Raw genomic sequence first — 16525 nt, 5'->3', positions numbered from 1 at the left:
GTATTACCCCAGATGTGCTGAAATATATTTTTAGGAGGTACTAAAAATACTGGTCATTTTACTGGTCATTTTTATAAGCGCAGACACTCATTTTAAACTGAAGCTCTCTGGGAGGTGAGAAGCATGGAATTAAGTAGAGACTTGGGTTCCAATATGATGGACCCTATTAAATTCATCCCTGTTTGGTGCACATGTCCTTATGAGCACATGTTACCATTTTAGTGAAAATTTTCAGGAATTCTGTCAGGGAGAGCTCATGCTGGAGGGAAGAAAGAAGCATGCCAGGAAAGGCCAGAGGGCAACAGGCCAGCCCCCAGGAGACGGAAGACGAAGCAGCCAGTAGAGGGGGTGTCCAGAAGATGAGAAAGGGCTGCTGGGCTCCAGGCGGGGACAGTCCCAAGGGACGAGGCCTGTTGACCAGAGCCTGGGTCCAGGGGCCCCTCGCACACACCCTGCGTCTTTCAGTGCTTTCCAAGCACTTCTGGCCAGGAGCAGCTTTCCTCACTCTTGATAAGATTCAGGATGACACCTCAAATACAGGGCTGGGTGTCCTGAAGAGGCCGAAGGCGTGAAGGCGGGCAGCCGCTGCTCAGGGGGGCATTCGGGGCCAGGCATCCGCTTTATTGGCTGTTTTCAAGGCCTGATTTCTCTGTAGTCTCAGGGTTTTTCCTTTTTCTTATTGGTAGCTACAAGCTTATAACTTAGCATTAACAAAAATAACAGCCCCCCAGAACAGAGGGACTTCAGGCGGACTGTGCCAGGAAGAGAGGGAGAGACACCCACAGGGGCTGAGTGCCTCTGGTGACCGGGGCTGTTTGTCTAGGGAAGGGACCGAGTGTGTGCCACGCACCAACACATCACATTTGAAAGGATCTTGCCATGGAGAACTGTCTATGTCCATGCTGCACAGATGAAAAGACACAATCTAGGAGAGGTTGAACAACTTGCCCATGGTTGCACAGCCAAAGGGCTAAGGTGGCTTTCTACCCAGACCTATCTGGCCATCATGTCTGCACACTACCTGCTGCCCCAGGACCAAAAGAGACCTTTTCATCCCCTGGGACTTGGGGAGTAATCTCAAATCTCTAATTCATAGTGAAATTTCTTGATGAATTTAAAAGGGAAATTGGGTATAAGCCCTGAAAAGTTGGCTCAACTGCCCTTGGGACAGTCCATGGAAAGAAATAGAAGGATATGTTATAAGCCACAGAGTTGTCCATCCTAGGCCATGGAGTAATGGATGATCAGCTCAGGCTCATCAGCTCAGCATGGGCTTGACTGTGTGGTTGTGGAACATATGTTCTTAGGGCAGTCTGCCAGCTAGGGGACCTGTAGGCCTTTCTAGATATTTCGTTCTGTTGCTTTCATTGATAGGACAGGGCTTGCCATTTTGAATCTTGGCTATTGAATGATATCTGGAATGATCAGTTGAATGCATTAATTAATTAAACAAATATTTACTGAGTGCCTACTGTGTACCAAACACTCGGCTACACTTGGAGGTGGTCAGCACATGCTCTAGAACAGCACTGTCCAATAGAACTTTCTACAATGATAGAAATGTTCTTATCTGCATTGTCTTTTATAGTGGTGACTAGTCTCATATGGCTAATGTACCTGAAGAACTAATTTTTTTTTTTGAGAACTAAATTTTAAATGAATTTTAATTAATTTACGTTTAAATAGCCACATGTGTCCAGGGGCTACCATATAGAACTGTATACGTCTAGATCAGTCTTGGGTTGTGTTTTGGAAAATTATAAAAATGGAAAACATTACATATAGTGGCAACATACGTTTGTAAAAATTTTAGTATAATTGTACATTATGCACTAATACATGATTATAATAAACATCGTGAGTAGATTTGCCATGTATTGATTTATTCAAAGTCATTTAAGTGGTGCCTTCTATGTATTAGACTCCATGCTAGATCCTGTGGGAGGGAGAGAAATGATGTAAGGCCTCATCCACGTTCTGAAGAAGCTCACAGCTTTGTAGATACGTGCCTCTACCACACAAGTACATTTACACATCCACACATATCAATACCAGGTAACCAACTGCCCAGTGTCCTTGGGCAAGTAGGCCTCATAATCACAGGTGGCCGACAGTTCCATTAATCGGATCCAGACAGCAGGATCCAGAGGAAAATGGACATTTCTTTTTAAGAACAAAGAAACCTTTCCTGGAAGGCCCCCCAGCCTACTTCCTGTCATTTGTTCTGGGCCATAATTTCAGCACGTGTCCACCTGGCAAGAGGAATGGAATTACCATGACTGGCTTTGACTGGTCAGGATTTCATTCCTGTGGATTCCTTCGTTTCTGGATGAGTCCCTGAACAGAAGCAGGGTTCTGGTGGCAAGGACCTGGGGTGGTAGAATGGAGGCTCAATAGGCCATCACTGTCTTTCTGAAAGTTTCCTGTCCTCTGAATCAGAAAGGGCTCCTCCAGTCACGCCCTGCCTTCATTCCTTTGTCACAGCACTCAAAGTGCAGAGTGTGATCATGTGTTTGCTCAAGGATTTGATTTCCCGTGAAGGATTGGGTACCAACGACACACTTTTCTCTGTTGATTGTGAGCTCACTGAGGGGGTTGGACACGCTGTATTCATCTTTGAAAGCTCGACACCCAGCCCAGTTCCTGCCATACAAAGAGCTCAGTGATTATTTATGGGACCGGATATACATTTATTCAAGGACTACTTGATTCACATCTTCTTTGCTGATTTATGCTTTCAAAGACTACACCTGTTGGTCTGGATGGCAGCTGGAATTGGAGAGGAAATTTATTTCCATGAATGGAAAAGTGTCAGAGTGGGCAGGCACGTGGCAGATCAAGCCTGGGAACAGGCTTGTGAGAATAATGTCAGGACGAAACGACTGTCGGAGACTTCAGAAGATCAACCAACCAGACACAGACACACACGGAAATGCCTTGTGCCGTTAGTGCAGACACTTAAGGGGATGTAAGAATTAAAGACTTTAAGAAGCTGATGTGATTGGCACTCGGAATAGGTCTGTATTAATTCACATGGATCATAAAAGCAGTCTTATCCAGAATCTTCCATTTACAGCCCTTGTTATTTTCTCCCTTTATTTTCACCTCTTCTCTTCTTCCTGGCTTCCTAACTCCTGGGTATCTGACTCCAGTACATCTGCAGCTTCTCAGCTGGGCTGTTTATGGGGTGTCAGATCCCTACATATCGAGAACTCTTCCTGTCTCTGGGAATTAGATGTGAAGAGACAGAGAACAGGGCGCGAGACCACGTACACCTTAGTTCTGAGTTAGATCATCTGAAAGCTATGTTCCTGGACCTCGTTATCTCAGCTTCCCACAGAAAAGCATCCGATGAATTAAGATTGAATATCATGTCTTCAGCTTTTACAGAGGGCAGCTGACACAGAAATGTACTTGTGAACAAACCTGGGTGTTTTGCAAAAGCACAGTGGAGGACTTTATCGTGTTGCCCAAAGTCCTTTTTATAAGAATCTGTAAGGCTTTTGTTTCTCTGAGTGAACATTTTATTGACAGTGACAAGAATATCCCATACTTTGATGGGGGACTCAGGACTGAGTCTGGCCCCCAGTGGCAGCCTCTGTGACACCCTGGTGATGGGTGGCATCGATTTCTTTGTTCCTTTCGACTGATTTTGACCCTATTTTTATTAGTTATTTTTCTTTTGTATACTGTGGTTTATTTTCTAAGTTGCCTCAAATGTTTATGGATATGTACATGATGCGTTTTTTCCTACTTCCATACTCCTCTATCTACCTACTTACCTTCCTATCTATGCATTACTACCGTCTTAGCTATGATGTGGTCCATTTCTCCATCAGACTGAGCTTACTTGAAGTAACTGAGTTGTTTTTCTTTTCCTTCTCTGGCCTGATTATTCAGATATTTCCTACAAATAATTTGGAGGAAGCAGAGAGAGAGATGTGTGATGCAGCTTGACTTTGGGGTGGGAGATCTCTGGCTGATTCCAGCTGTGCCTCCTGCTAAATATCTCTTCCTGGATAAGTGATATATTCTCTAGGTGTTTCAGTTTGGTCATCTTTAAAATGGAATCATTATATCCGTTTTGTCTATTGAACAGAGGAATAGGTATTTTGGTGTGTTAACAGATACGGTTGGAGGGGAAGTGGTTTGGGAGGATGAAGCCTCTGGCCAGTGGCCCACTCAACTCAGTTGGCAACGTCGGGGTATAGTTAGAGGGACTTGAAGGTTTTCTAAGTGCTTCCCTCCATTAACCCTAATATTTCCACCTTTGGATTCTTTTTTCAGAATCCTGTAGGAAATTTGTGTATTTCATGGGTTATTGACTGAATGAAATCAGATTTCTATTTTGATTTAGCTCTCTTCCATTTTTATTAAAACTTTTGAAGAAAATGAATTACTTCTTATTAAGTTTAGATTACTACTAGCTTAGCCACAGTTGGTAAGTTAGAATGCCTTTTCTGGACCTAATGTCATGGGTAGATGTTTTCAGATGAGCACGTCTTCCCTGACTACTGCGTGGTCCACAGTTTGCTGATGTACTCAGCACAAATCTGGTCACCTTTTGATGCTTCAGGGCATGTTCCTTGTAGGGGAGAAATGAGGCTCTCGGGTGAGAGGTATAGGATGAATAAGTGGTCATAGAGGGTAGAATGGGAGGGTGGAAGGTTCTAGAGCACTTAGTTTTCAGTATCAGGCCTGAGATGAGCTTTCTCAATGAAGAATGAGGGAAGTTGGTGAGAACTGGGGCTTGTAGCATAAGAATTGGCTGAAATGGACTTTGTGGAATGTGGTCCTCAAATCTATTTGCAAAATAGTGCCCTTTTTTGCATGCTTGGAGCAGAAACCGGAGAGACTTAGGGATCCCAAGCAGGAAGCCAGATCCTTCATTGCTTCTGCAAAATTCCACCAACCTCCCACCTTATACATGGGTTCCTTAGCTCTGTGGGGCAAATGGGCATGTATTACCATCTTATTTATGAGGAGAACGAGGAACCAGAGGGTTATGTGATTTGTGGAAAGTCACACAACCAGTTCTGGGCAGGGCTGAACCTGTGAGCGAGTGTTAGGAGAGAGAGTCCTCCTCAGGCTGCATGTGTGCTTGCAGGGTGAGCCAAGACCCCCCCTTTCTCCAGGCCACCTTCAGAGTTGTTCTTGCTGCTGGTACTCTTGAGAAATGAGATAATGTCTTCCCGCCCTCTGACCCTAAAAAGCAGACTTGTTTACTGTTGGCTGTGAAAACAGTGGATTCCCCAAACTCAGTGTTCCTGAACCATAACAGAAACCCACTTTACCTGTAATACTGATCTGGGCCCAGGATCACTCCTGTGGACCTTGAGGGCAAGAGGAGCTGGTGCCAATATGCTGATGCTCATACCACCTGCTGTGTTGTGAGTCATACAGTCCTTTGTTTCTGACCCAAGAGCTCATGTCTCCTGCTGGTATCCATAAAACAGAATCAGGCTAACTTGTGTAAGTGGGGTAAAGTCACATCTTAGACTTGAGACCTAGTTTCCTGAATCCTGGGTGGAGCTTCTTCCACAGGAATGCCTTCTGTAAATACCTCAACCTAAGGGGAAGGAACGGTGGCCACAGAGCTCATCTGGTGGTATGACTGGATCTGCCCCACTTTCCTACCTTTTGATTTTCTGGGCCTGGTCTCTGTTAGCAGGCCTTCCACAGGTATGGATGATAGGTGGTTGACTGGCTCATTGGTAAATAGAGATCCCTAGAGGCCAGTGAAGGCGAGCCAGTGGAAGGGATAAGGAAGGAGCTGGGAGGCAGAGAGATTGGAAAGAGGAGGGGTAGGATCATTTGGCAAAGACATTTACTGTCTCTTTACCATTTTCTGTCCTTTCATACCATGACAAAAGGACTAAGGGTGGGGAAGTTGCTCTCCTGAGGCAGCAGCATCCTTGAGGATCTAGGGAATGGGGGAAGGAGAGCTGGGTTAGTGGCAGGGGGCACTGTGTGAGGGAGGAGGGCTGCTGGAAGACTCACTTGGGGAGAGATCCCACTGTGTGGTCTGGGGTAGAAGAGGGGAAGCAAGGCCAGGGCGGCATCATAATCTCACCTGTAAAATACTAAAGTTAATTGTCACCTTGCTGACTAACTCCTTGCAGGAATCTAAAGAAATCTTAGTGAGGAAAACTCTAACCACGAGTGAGTGTTCTGTAAGCCTGATGAGTCTCCTCAGACACATGGGCCACAGAGAGTGAGGTCAACTCTCCCCAAGACATATCAACCACTAAAAATGGTGTCTTGAAATGGTGAAATGATAGCAGGTGTCTTTTTGAAATAACTTTCCCTTTATTGACTAAAGATAGGCCGCTGTCATAAACCCTTTAACTGCTCATCAAATATTTGGCTAAGATTGAGTAGTTTTCTTTCAGGGAAAGTTAGAATTCTTAAATCATTAGCAAATGAGAGGTTTGTAAAAAATTTACCAAAGCACTCTCTATGTGTATACACAATGGTTAATGGTCAATAAATAGACACTTTATTGCCTAGAGGTTCTGTCTAATGTTTAATTTTTAAAAATTGTACCGCTTCTATGAGGTATCTAACATAGTCAAATGCTTAGAAATGTGGTTACTGGGGGTATGGAGGAGATGGAAATGGTGAGTTTCTTTTTTTTTTTTTTTTTGAAATGGTGAGTTTCTAAATAGGTACAGAGTTTCAATTTTGCAAGATGAAAATTTCTGCTGTTCAACAATGTGAATATACTTACCACTAGTTTATGTTATGTGTTTTTTATCATAATCAAAAAATTTGTAGAGGACATCAATGTAGAAAAAACACAGGATTGATTTTATGGTTTTAATTTCCCTGGTTGATTTAAATTCAAATGTTCATGCTGTGGGAAGAGGAAAAGTTTAGAAAAGGAAAAAACTTCTTTTTCACTGAATTTTAGAGAACTCCTCAGACTATTGATAAGTATCAGTTAGTTCAATGTCTGCTCAATCTATGGGGGTATATGTACACCAAACAAGCACACACACATACAAAATTTGAATATACTTCACATTTCACTAAAGGTCATTGCATATTTTCTTGTGTGAAAGGAAATCATATCAATGCTGATTCATTTTCCGGTCTTTATAAAAGATCACTGATTAAGCGAGACACTTCTGTGTTTGCATTCAAAATGAATGAGAAAGCAGGGTCCTGAAGAAATAGCTATAAGTTCATGTTCATAGCAGTATTATTCACAAGAGCCAAAAGATGTAAGCAATTCAAGTGTCCAACAGATGAATGGATAAGCAAAATGTGCTTTATATGTCCTTGAAAGATTATTCAGCCTTAAAAAAGGAAGGAAATTCTGACACAGGCTAAAACATAGAAGAACTCTGAAGACATTATGCTAAGTGAAATAAGCCAGTCACAAAAAGACAAATACCGTATGATTCCATGTACATGAGATACTGTCGTGGTCAAATTCAGAGACAGAAGTAGAATTGTAGTTGCCAGGTACTCGTGGGAATGATGGGTGGAGGGGAATGAGGAGTCATTATTTAGTGAGTAAAGTTTCAGTTTTACAAAATGGAAAGAGTTCTGGAGAGGGATGGTAGTGATGGCTACCCAAAAATGTGAATATACTTAATGCCACTGAGCTGCACACTGAAAAATAGTTGTGAATTTTGTATTCTGTGTATAATTGAAAAGAATAGTGATAAATGATGCTAAAAAAAATCACAGGTTAAGGAAAAAACTCATCAATGTTATCATTAATTTCCAGCAGCCACTGGTGGAAGCTCCTAGGGTGCTCTTCTCAACATTTCACAGGCTAAACGAACAGGGTCTAACATGATCAAAATGTGTAAGTCTTGTCTCACTCTCTCTTTTGACTCCGTGGTCATCTTGTTTGAGGAGCTGAGGTGGATGAAATAAACAGGACCTGCCTCCTGCCCCATTTGGTATTCTTCCCATATTCTGAAGCACTTGAAGCTTTCTGTTGTGCACATATGTGTGGAAGATTTTCTGATATCAAAGGTATTTTTATCATTAAAGAAAGTCTTTGATTCAGCCATAAATAATCATCTCTAAGTGAGATGTTCAAATGTCTTATTTGTAAAAATTGGTGATTCTTAAGCGAGACCATCACCATATTGACCTAAGATGTCTGTTTAGTACTGCCCTATGAGCCTCGCCAGGGTAAACATGAGAACTGGACGTTGGCCTGCTCCCATCCAAATGAATGTCACCCATACCACTAGCCCCTGTTGACAGATGATTGTGTGATGGGTAAGCTGTTCAATGAGAACTCTTACTTTCTCCCACAACCACAGAATCCTGTGTTGCGTTGTATGCAAAATTCCTGCCCAGAAAAGAGCAGTTTGGGCAGTTAAGTCTGCTGGCAAAGCCATGATGATGGTTGGACACATAATTTAGTCCATATTTAAAACAAAACAAAACAAAACAAAACAACACAACAAACCTGTGTTTCCCTGATCAGCACTCACCCATAGGTATTTAGTTGAATTAAAGGAAGGAAATGATGAATTTAATTCAAGTAAAAAAGAAATGAATAATGGATTTCTTAATCCAGAACAGAACAGAGCAGAGCAGAGCGCAGCATTATAGAAACAAAGCACTATGTCAAGGCACTGCAGCCTTGAGTCCCCTCCTTGGTGTTAAGATCTTAACTGCTTTGTTAATTCTCAGTGAATAGTTAACCAAAATGGAAGAACTTGGGAATATTAGGAGCCCCATCTATCTCTACATTGAGTTGTTTTGATCTCCTTGGTTGTTGACTTTTATCCTGTCCTCATGGCATCATTGTCTCTTGGATGTTTGGAAGCCCTTACAGTGATGCAAGTCTTCCCTTCCTCTGGCTGCGAGAGCACATTGGCACAATCCAGAGCAGAAGATTCAATGATTGTCATCATCTCTGTTTTACAGATTAGGAAAGAGAAACTTCAAGAAGTATTTTGCTCCAAGTCACAGACTGAGAAAGGGGTAGACTTGGGCCTGATCCCAGGGAGAGAGCCCAAGCTTATCCTGTGTGCTGTGTTGCTTTATGTCACTGGGAAGTTGGCTCCCTATTTCTTCCAGTCTCACTCAACAAGGACCTTGCGTGGTTGCTTTCCAGATTAGGGAACCCCCAGGCTGCACTCAGAGATCTGTGGGCACAACGAGTGGAGTCTCCTGCTAGGCTGAGAGAGTAGGAGTGCAGAGAGCCTTGGGGCTTGGAGCCATGATCTAGATGAAGCTCAAAGTTCTGGTTTGGTTTTTCAGTCTATCCTGCCTATGGTACCTACCGACTTCTTGCTGGCAACACTCCTCTTCTTGTTGACATATACAATATCTCCTTAGGGGCAGCCCAGGTGGCTCAGTGGTTTAGCACCTGCCTTCGGCTCAGGGTGTGATCCTGGAGACCCGGGGTCGAGTCCCATGTTGGGCTCCCTGCATGGAGCCCTCTTTGTCTCTCTCTCTCTTTCTCTCTCTCTGTCTCTCGAGAATAAATAAATAAAATCTTAAAAAAAAACACAATATCTCCTTAGGATATAAGCTGGTTCTGGAATATGGATTTGGGTGGCCTCAGGCCTGTGCGACCATTAAGATCTAGAACCTCACCTCTGTTCTCCCCTGACATCCCACCTTCCTTGTGGGTTGGAAAGGTTTTCTCCTTCAACTCTTAAATGTGAATGGATAAGAGAAGTGTCTGCCTACTTTAGGAGCAAAGGGTGCTACCTTGTTGTTGTCAGGGATCCTGAGCCCTTCCAGAAGAGTAGTGGTCTGCCCCTCCCCTACTGGAGCAGGACACACCCCCTTGCCCTGTCCAGGACTTAGCAGATACCTCTACACTTAGGCCAGATGAAAACAGTAATGACCAGGTCATGAATTTGGTAATGCAGCTTAAATACTTGATAGAAGCAAATCCTTGCTAAAATGTTTTTGCTTCATTCCGGTCCTCCAGAGTTACTTCTTTACACTTTCCTTTTCTTGTTATCTTCTATCTTTAGGCTCAGTAGCCACATAGTCTTTGGATTACATCTTCTTGACTACTCTCAGAGGGCATTGTTTGCAGTGATGTCTGTCTTTTTCAGATCTGTTCTTTCTCATGTGTATGCGTTCTCTAGGTTCTGTTGTCCATTCCACTCTTTTTTCTGAAACATACATTTATTATAAGAAAAGTGTTAAATGACAATCTCATAGGGCATCGTGGGATGCACTACAATATTCCTTAGTTATGTTCCAAGCTTTGAGTTGTTGACATTCAGTTCATCTTCTCCCTTTTCTGCCTTTTTCCCTTGGGACTTACTAGCTCTATTCACCTCTGGATACTGAAATTTGAACAGATGCATTTTCTTCACAAGTAGTGCATCTGGTCCTAACTCGAATGTCATCAACTGTTCAGTTAACTCAGATAGTACCTTCCTCCCTGGAAAGCCTTCGATTTGTCTCCATCCCCCCGGGCCCTTTTTTTCTCCCAGGACAGTTGTTTTGAGTCTGTTCATTATCAATGCAGATACTTGGTTGAAATTTATCTTAATCTTTTTCCTTCCTTTTTTGAAATTCTTACCCATTTTCCAATCGCTTCCTGCTTCCAACTGCAATTTCTTTTTCACGGTCTTCTTCAAACATCGTTCTTTAACCTCAAGTGGTTTAGATTCAACGCAGCCAGGATGAGCTGGGATTCTGGAATGTGCAATGTTAAGGTACCCAATGTTTCCCATTGGCTTACAGTTGATTTGAACTTTGGGTCCCACATCCCCCGGGATAGTAGAGAGAATCCTGGGGTCGTGCCATGGAGAAGAAAAGAAGACACGAGGAGGGGATCCAGGATGTGGTCAATTCTGCATCTGTGTCACGGTCTTGTACAACCAGACAAGACTTGTATGCCAGCTATAACTGTGAAATTTGGGACAGTTTGCTTACATAAAGAAGGAGGTGAGGTCATGACATTCCTAGCATAGGCCTTGAAATGGTCTGAATGTATGTGTCCTCTCAAAATTCGTATGTTGAAATTCTAACCCCCAGTGTGGTGGTATCAGGAGGTGGGGCTCTGGGGAGGTGATTAGGCCACCAGTGTGGAGCCTTCCAGAATGGGATTAGTGCCTTAATAAAGAGACCTCAGAAAGCTCTCATGTCCTCTTGCTTGCCAAGAATTAGGCAACCTGGAGGAAGGCCCTCTGTAGAATTGAACCACTCAGGCACCCTGCTTTGGGATTCACTGCGAGAAATAAATTTCTGCTGTTTAAGCCACCAGGTCTATGGCCCTTTCTTATAGGTACCCAGGCTGACTAGGACAGGCACTATGGTTTACCAGTAGTCCTCAAGTTTGGGGAATGTTCCGAGTAGCTTTCTTTGAGTTGAAGTGGGAGGAGAAACATGATCGAGTTTGATTTTCTATTACTGATAAATAGAAATTAAAAGAGGTCTGCGTCTTTGGCACTTTAAAATTAATGTTCTGTTTCTATAAGCAATGTCGTAAATATGAGTGGGTCATACTCTTCACAATGAGATGAGGACTTGCTTTAAGTTCCTTCTCTCTGCCAGCAACATGTGAAATTCCTTTCCTGCTCAGTGTTTGCATGTGTAAGAAGTGTTCACTCTTGGAACCAGAGTGTTCTCACCAGGAGCCCAGGCCTGGGGCCAACAAGCTGGGCCAACAATCCAGGCTCTGCTGCTTCCCAGTTGGGTGGCCTTCTGCAGGTTGCTGAGCCTCTCTTTGCCTCAAGCAGGATTAGCTACACAGTGTGCAGGGCCCAGTGCAAAGTGAGAATGTGGGGGTAAAATACATATAGAACATTCTACCACATATGTGACCCCATAGGTCGTCCCCTGTGAAGCAGGCCCTGGTCTGCATCTCCCCAAGTAGATGAGAATACTGCTAACAGCTCCCTCTGAGGTGGTTGTGAATCCAGCGTGCCGTTGCTAACAGAGTTCAGGGTGAATATTAGTGTCACTCACAGATGTGACGCAGGGGTTCAGAGAAAGAGCCTCGTACTGGGGTCAGTTGGCCGACAGCTTAGCTGGGCTGAACCAAACTCGTGGCATCTCGGGCAAGTGTCCTCAAGCCACTTCTAACAAGCTCCCAGGGGATGCCTAAGCTGCTGGTCCAGGGACCACATTTTGAAAACCACTGCTCTGGATCAGTGTTCTCAGTCTTGTATGCACATGGGAGTCACCTGGAAACCTTGGGAAATGCCGATGCCAGGGTCTCCACACCCAGGGATTCTGATATAACTGGTCTGGGTGTGGTGTGGGCATCAGGGTTTTATAAAATGTCCCAGATAGTTCCAGGTGCAGCCAGTGTGGAGGCCTACTGCACTGTGCCACATTCTCTCCCGACATATGGAAATGAAATGAGGCAATACGGGCCCAGTGGCTGTGGGAATAGGCAGTTATGTCTCCTACCTAGAGAGAAACACCAACTCCAGAATTCTACCAGCTTAGAACCCAAACCAGATAGTCAAATGCATTTTTGAGCCCTTATGCAAGATTAAGACAAAATCAGAACCAAAGAAAATGAATAACAGATGTCTGAACATGTCGGTGCTTTAAGAGTGTTTTTCATCTCTGACTTTGAGAAAAATATTAGCTGGAATCAAATAAGAGGCAACTCCCAAGGCCAGCTGGTGCCCTTGTCCTACGGTGCCCGGCATAAGTAGAAGGAGGTATGGGGCCTGCAGACCTTCCCTAGGCAGGCATCCTCCAAATGGAAGTTCTGACTTCATTCTATTCCTTCCCATAAAAAAATGCTAGCTATCTATGTGGTCATGTTGCTGGGAAGCCAACTATGGGGAAGGTGTTTAAGGAGTGTTAGTCCTGCTAATGATAGGGATGCCTGACGTTTGGGGATAGAGTTACCAGATTTAGGAAGAAACAGCCCCCTCCCCTAAACAAAACAAAAAACAAACAAAATTCCCTGAGATCAAATGCCTAGTTACACTTGAATTCTAGATAAATGAAAAAGTTTTTACTTCCAGTGTGTCCCATGCAACGTTTGAGATGTGCTTATACTAAAAAAGTATTCATTGTCTATCTGACTTCCAGTCTCTGTGGGCATCATGTGTTTCATCTGGTAGTCCTATCTGAGGAGGGCTTCGTTTTTGTCTGGGTGTCCCCACAATCCAGGGCACATTTCTTAAATCACCACCCCCTCCCTGAAGAGGTAGAAAAGGTATTACTCACAAAGAAACATTCTGGGGAGCTAAGTTACCCATTAGCAAGATGGAAAGACCAGGTCTAGAACTTGGTTCCCGTGATTTGTAGTTTTGTGGTCTTTGCTCTTCATTACTCTGAACTTTATCAGGAAAAACAATCTGAGGGAGCTGAGCCCTTGGCCGAGTGGCACCCAGTTAGTTGTGTGTCTTAGCTTTATTTCCGTTTGGGGACCTCAGACCTCCTAAAGACAATGCATACAGTTGGAATCAGATTTACTGAGTTGTGGAAAGGACTGGTGAAGGGGGGCAGCCAACATGCACCTTGGAAGCCCTTCCGGGCTCTTCCAGGACACTCTGCTGTTGGCCGCATGGGGGCAGCAGAGGGCAGCAGATGCCCAATTTGGGGGGGGGGTGCTTTGGGCAGAGGGGAGGTGGGTGCCTGCAGGACCAGGACAGCTCCAAGGAGAGGGCAGGCCCCTGTGGTCGGGAGCCCTGGACCAGTGCTGTGAGGTTCAGCCTCAGAGTGGCCTAATGAGTCACCATTCCGAGCTGGGAGTTTAGTCAAAGGATGCAGGGTCCTGGCCCACAAGAGGGGGATAACTGCTCTGGCCAGATGGACCTCAGAGCAAAGGAGCCAGAGTCCCTGCTAGCCCAGTGTTTCAGGAGCACTGAATGTTCAGTTAATGCTCAACCTGGGGTGGGTCATGTTTGGAAGGGGTTAGGGAGGCAAAGAGTTATTTTCATAGCTCAACAGAAGGAGAAATAACCTTCGATGTCTTCCTGTTTTGTTCAGTTGCAAGTCTATATACCTGACCATTCTTCCATGTGCAGGGTTGCTGGAGACTGTGTCTTGCTCAAAGGGGCCTGAGACCAAATGTTAGTTTAGCTGGGGTGAGAAAGCACCCTTTGCTGTACTGATTCTCAGCAGTCAATCTATTCATGTATCCAGGTGGGAAAGAAGACCTCCCTGGCCCTGCAGCCTAGACCCGCCTTCAGTGTGTGGGCCTGTTTCTGGGCCTGCAGGTACCTTTAGCACTGGGAGGCCCAGGGAGCCTCACAACTAACATCGATACAGCCTTTCCAACCAGTTACTGCATAAAGAAAACAGTGTCCGGTCCAGGCATGTGCGTGTTGTGCATGTGTGTGAGGAACATACACATATATATGGTGTGTGTAGTTTCTAGACAGCAAGAAACTCCAGTTGAGTTTTGACTCTCATACCATCCCACAAATATTTTCTTTTTCATCGTGTCCTCTCATCATGGGTCGGATACTGAAGAGTCTCATCTGGTCATTGATTATTTTTGTTCGACGTCTTCCCTGGGTTTCTCCCTGCCTGTGTCCTTCTGCTATTAGACAGGATTCTCAGACACCTCAGGCACTTCCATGGCCCAGCCATCTTCAGTGAGGTCGTGGGGACGGGGCACCTTATCCTGCATCCCTTCTCCTGCAGGTCTGAAACTCACACCCTCCTCAAACACAAAAGGCTAGTGGGAGAAGAGGGTTAGGCTTCAAGGTGGGAGTGGAGACTGCTCCCAGGGGCCGCACAGCTGACAACAGACCCCACATTTGTATGGTGAGTTATGGTTCACAGTGTTCCTCTATTACCTCATTTAATCCCGGAACCAGAGCAATAAAAGTGTGTGGTCCTCACACAGTCCTCCATGAAGAGCCTGATACATGGAGGTAGACAGAAGGACAGAGGACACCTCTTTTTCCCAACTGAATTGAGATTTTTTTAAAAGATTTATTTATTTATTTATTCAGAGAGAGAGAGAGAGAGGCAGAGACACAGGCAGAGGGAGAAGCAGCAGGCTCCACGTAGGGAGCCCGACATGGGACTTGATCCTGGGCCTCCAGGATCACGCCCCGGGCTGCAGGCGGCGCTAAACTGCTGTGCCACCGGGGCTGCCCTGAATTGAGATTTCTATCCTTGGCACCAGCAGGTGCCAAGCAGTGGGGGAATCAGCAGATCTAATTAGCCGGGGTAGAGAAGTTTGCTATGTTCCTGGCTCTTTTGAAAAAAAAAAAAAGTAATTAAAAAGGATCCCTTTGGGGATCACTAAGTTCTGTCTACACACATGGACAGTTTCTTTAAAAGAACAATTTTCTTTTTCTTACTATGCATCACTTAGTTGAATCCTAATTTTTTTTTAAGATTTTATTTATTCATGAGAGAGAGAGAGAGAGAGAGAGGCAGAGACACAGGCAGAGGGAGAAGCAGGCTCCATGCAGGGAGCCCGACGTGGGACTCAATCCTGGGACACCGGGATCACGCCCTGGGCCAGAGGCAGGCGCTAAACCACTGAGCCACCCAGGGATCCCCCTAAATTTTTTTTAAAGATTTTATTTGTTTATTTATGAGAGACACAGAGAGAGAGAGGCAGAGACAGAGGACCCTGGGATCACAACCTGAGCCGAAGGCAGACGCTCAACCACTGAGCCACCCAGGTGCCCGGAATCCTGCATTTTTATTTTTCTAATTTTTAAAGTCTATTTATTTTATTTTTTCAAATCCTGCATTTTTATATCATAGAGAAATAATGCACTTTATGGCCAGGCTAGGAGATAGATCTAAGCAAAGACAAAAAATAAAGGCAAAGCCACGTACAGTCCATTGCCCCGTTACAACCACGGTGCACACCCAAACGCCCTCTCCACCCCGTCTAGTCTCACAAACTGAGATCCTTCTGTCCACGCAGTTTGTACCCCATTTTCCCCTTCGCATGTACGATCCGCATTTTTGTCCCTCATGAAAGTTTCTCTGGACATCGCCGAGACGGTTGCACGCTGCTCCCCCGCGGCAGGCAGAGTTACTCAGCACCGCTTTGCTTGGACGCATCCTATCTTGAGTGTCCAGAATGGAAAATAATTAGGGCAGCCCTGGACAGCCCTGGAAAGGGCCAGATCTTTCCTTCTGAGGAAGTGACTGACCCAAGTTGCCGCAGGACTGTGCGACTGGTACCCTCCCCACGAGGCCCCCACGGGGGTGGGCAGGGAGCAGGAGGTCTTGGGAGTCGTGGGCCAGGCCTGCTCCCTGGGGCGCCCCGGGGCTCGGCCCTCTCCCGTGCTCTCGGGCTCCATGGGGCGCCTGCGTGTGACCCACAGGCTTAGGTATTGATTCATGTCCCCCCCACACTCGGATGCATATCTGATGTGAAATTAGTAGGGGAAAAAGGTGTGCTGCCCACCCTCCCGGGCCTGCGCACCAGGCGGCTGGAGAAGTGAAGGAAGAGCTCGAGTTACAGCCTCAGCGGGCCCGGCCGGCGGCGCGAGCACAGGCCTTTGATAACCGGCATTAGTATCTCTTTCATGTCACTGAACACAGAGCAAGGCTGCATCAAAGGGGCTGCTTCAGAAGAGAAATTGTTGAGCAGGCTTGACCGGGTGGAACAGTGCTGGCGGGGGCAGGG

The 16525-nt window shown here is 45.2% G+C and overlaps 1 protein-coding gene across 1 annotated transcript in view; it reads left to right on the top strand.

The window, feature by feature from the left end:
* The first annotated feature begins 5169 nt into the window (after positions 1-5169).
* The window catches only part of LOC144315097 (uncharacterized), a 36556-nt gene continuing 25200 nt past the window's right edge, over positions 5170-16525 (top strand). The window contains exons 1-2 of the mRNA XM_077899694.1: positions 5170-5682; positions 7739-7819. The gene's annotated coding sequence lies outside the window, so the exon portion shown is untranslated. The remainder of the gene's footprint in view (positions 5683-7738; positions 7820-16525) is intronic.

Source organism: Canis aureus, chromosome 6, assembly GCF_053574225.1.
Source record: "Canis aureus isolate CA01 chromosome 6, VMU_Caureus_v.1.0, whole genome shotgun sequence".
Taxonomy (NCBI): Eukaryota; Metazoa; Chordata; class Mammalia; order Carnivora; family Canidae; genus Canis; species Canis aureus.
This window is presented reverse-complemented; position numbering and strand designations above follow the sequence as displayed.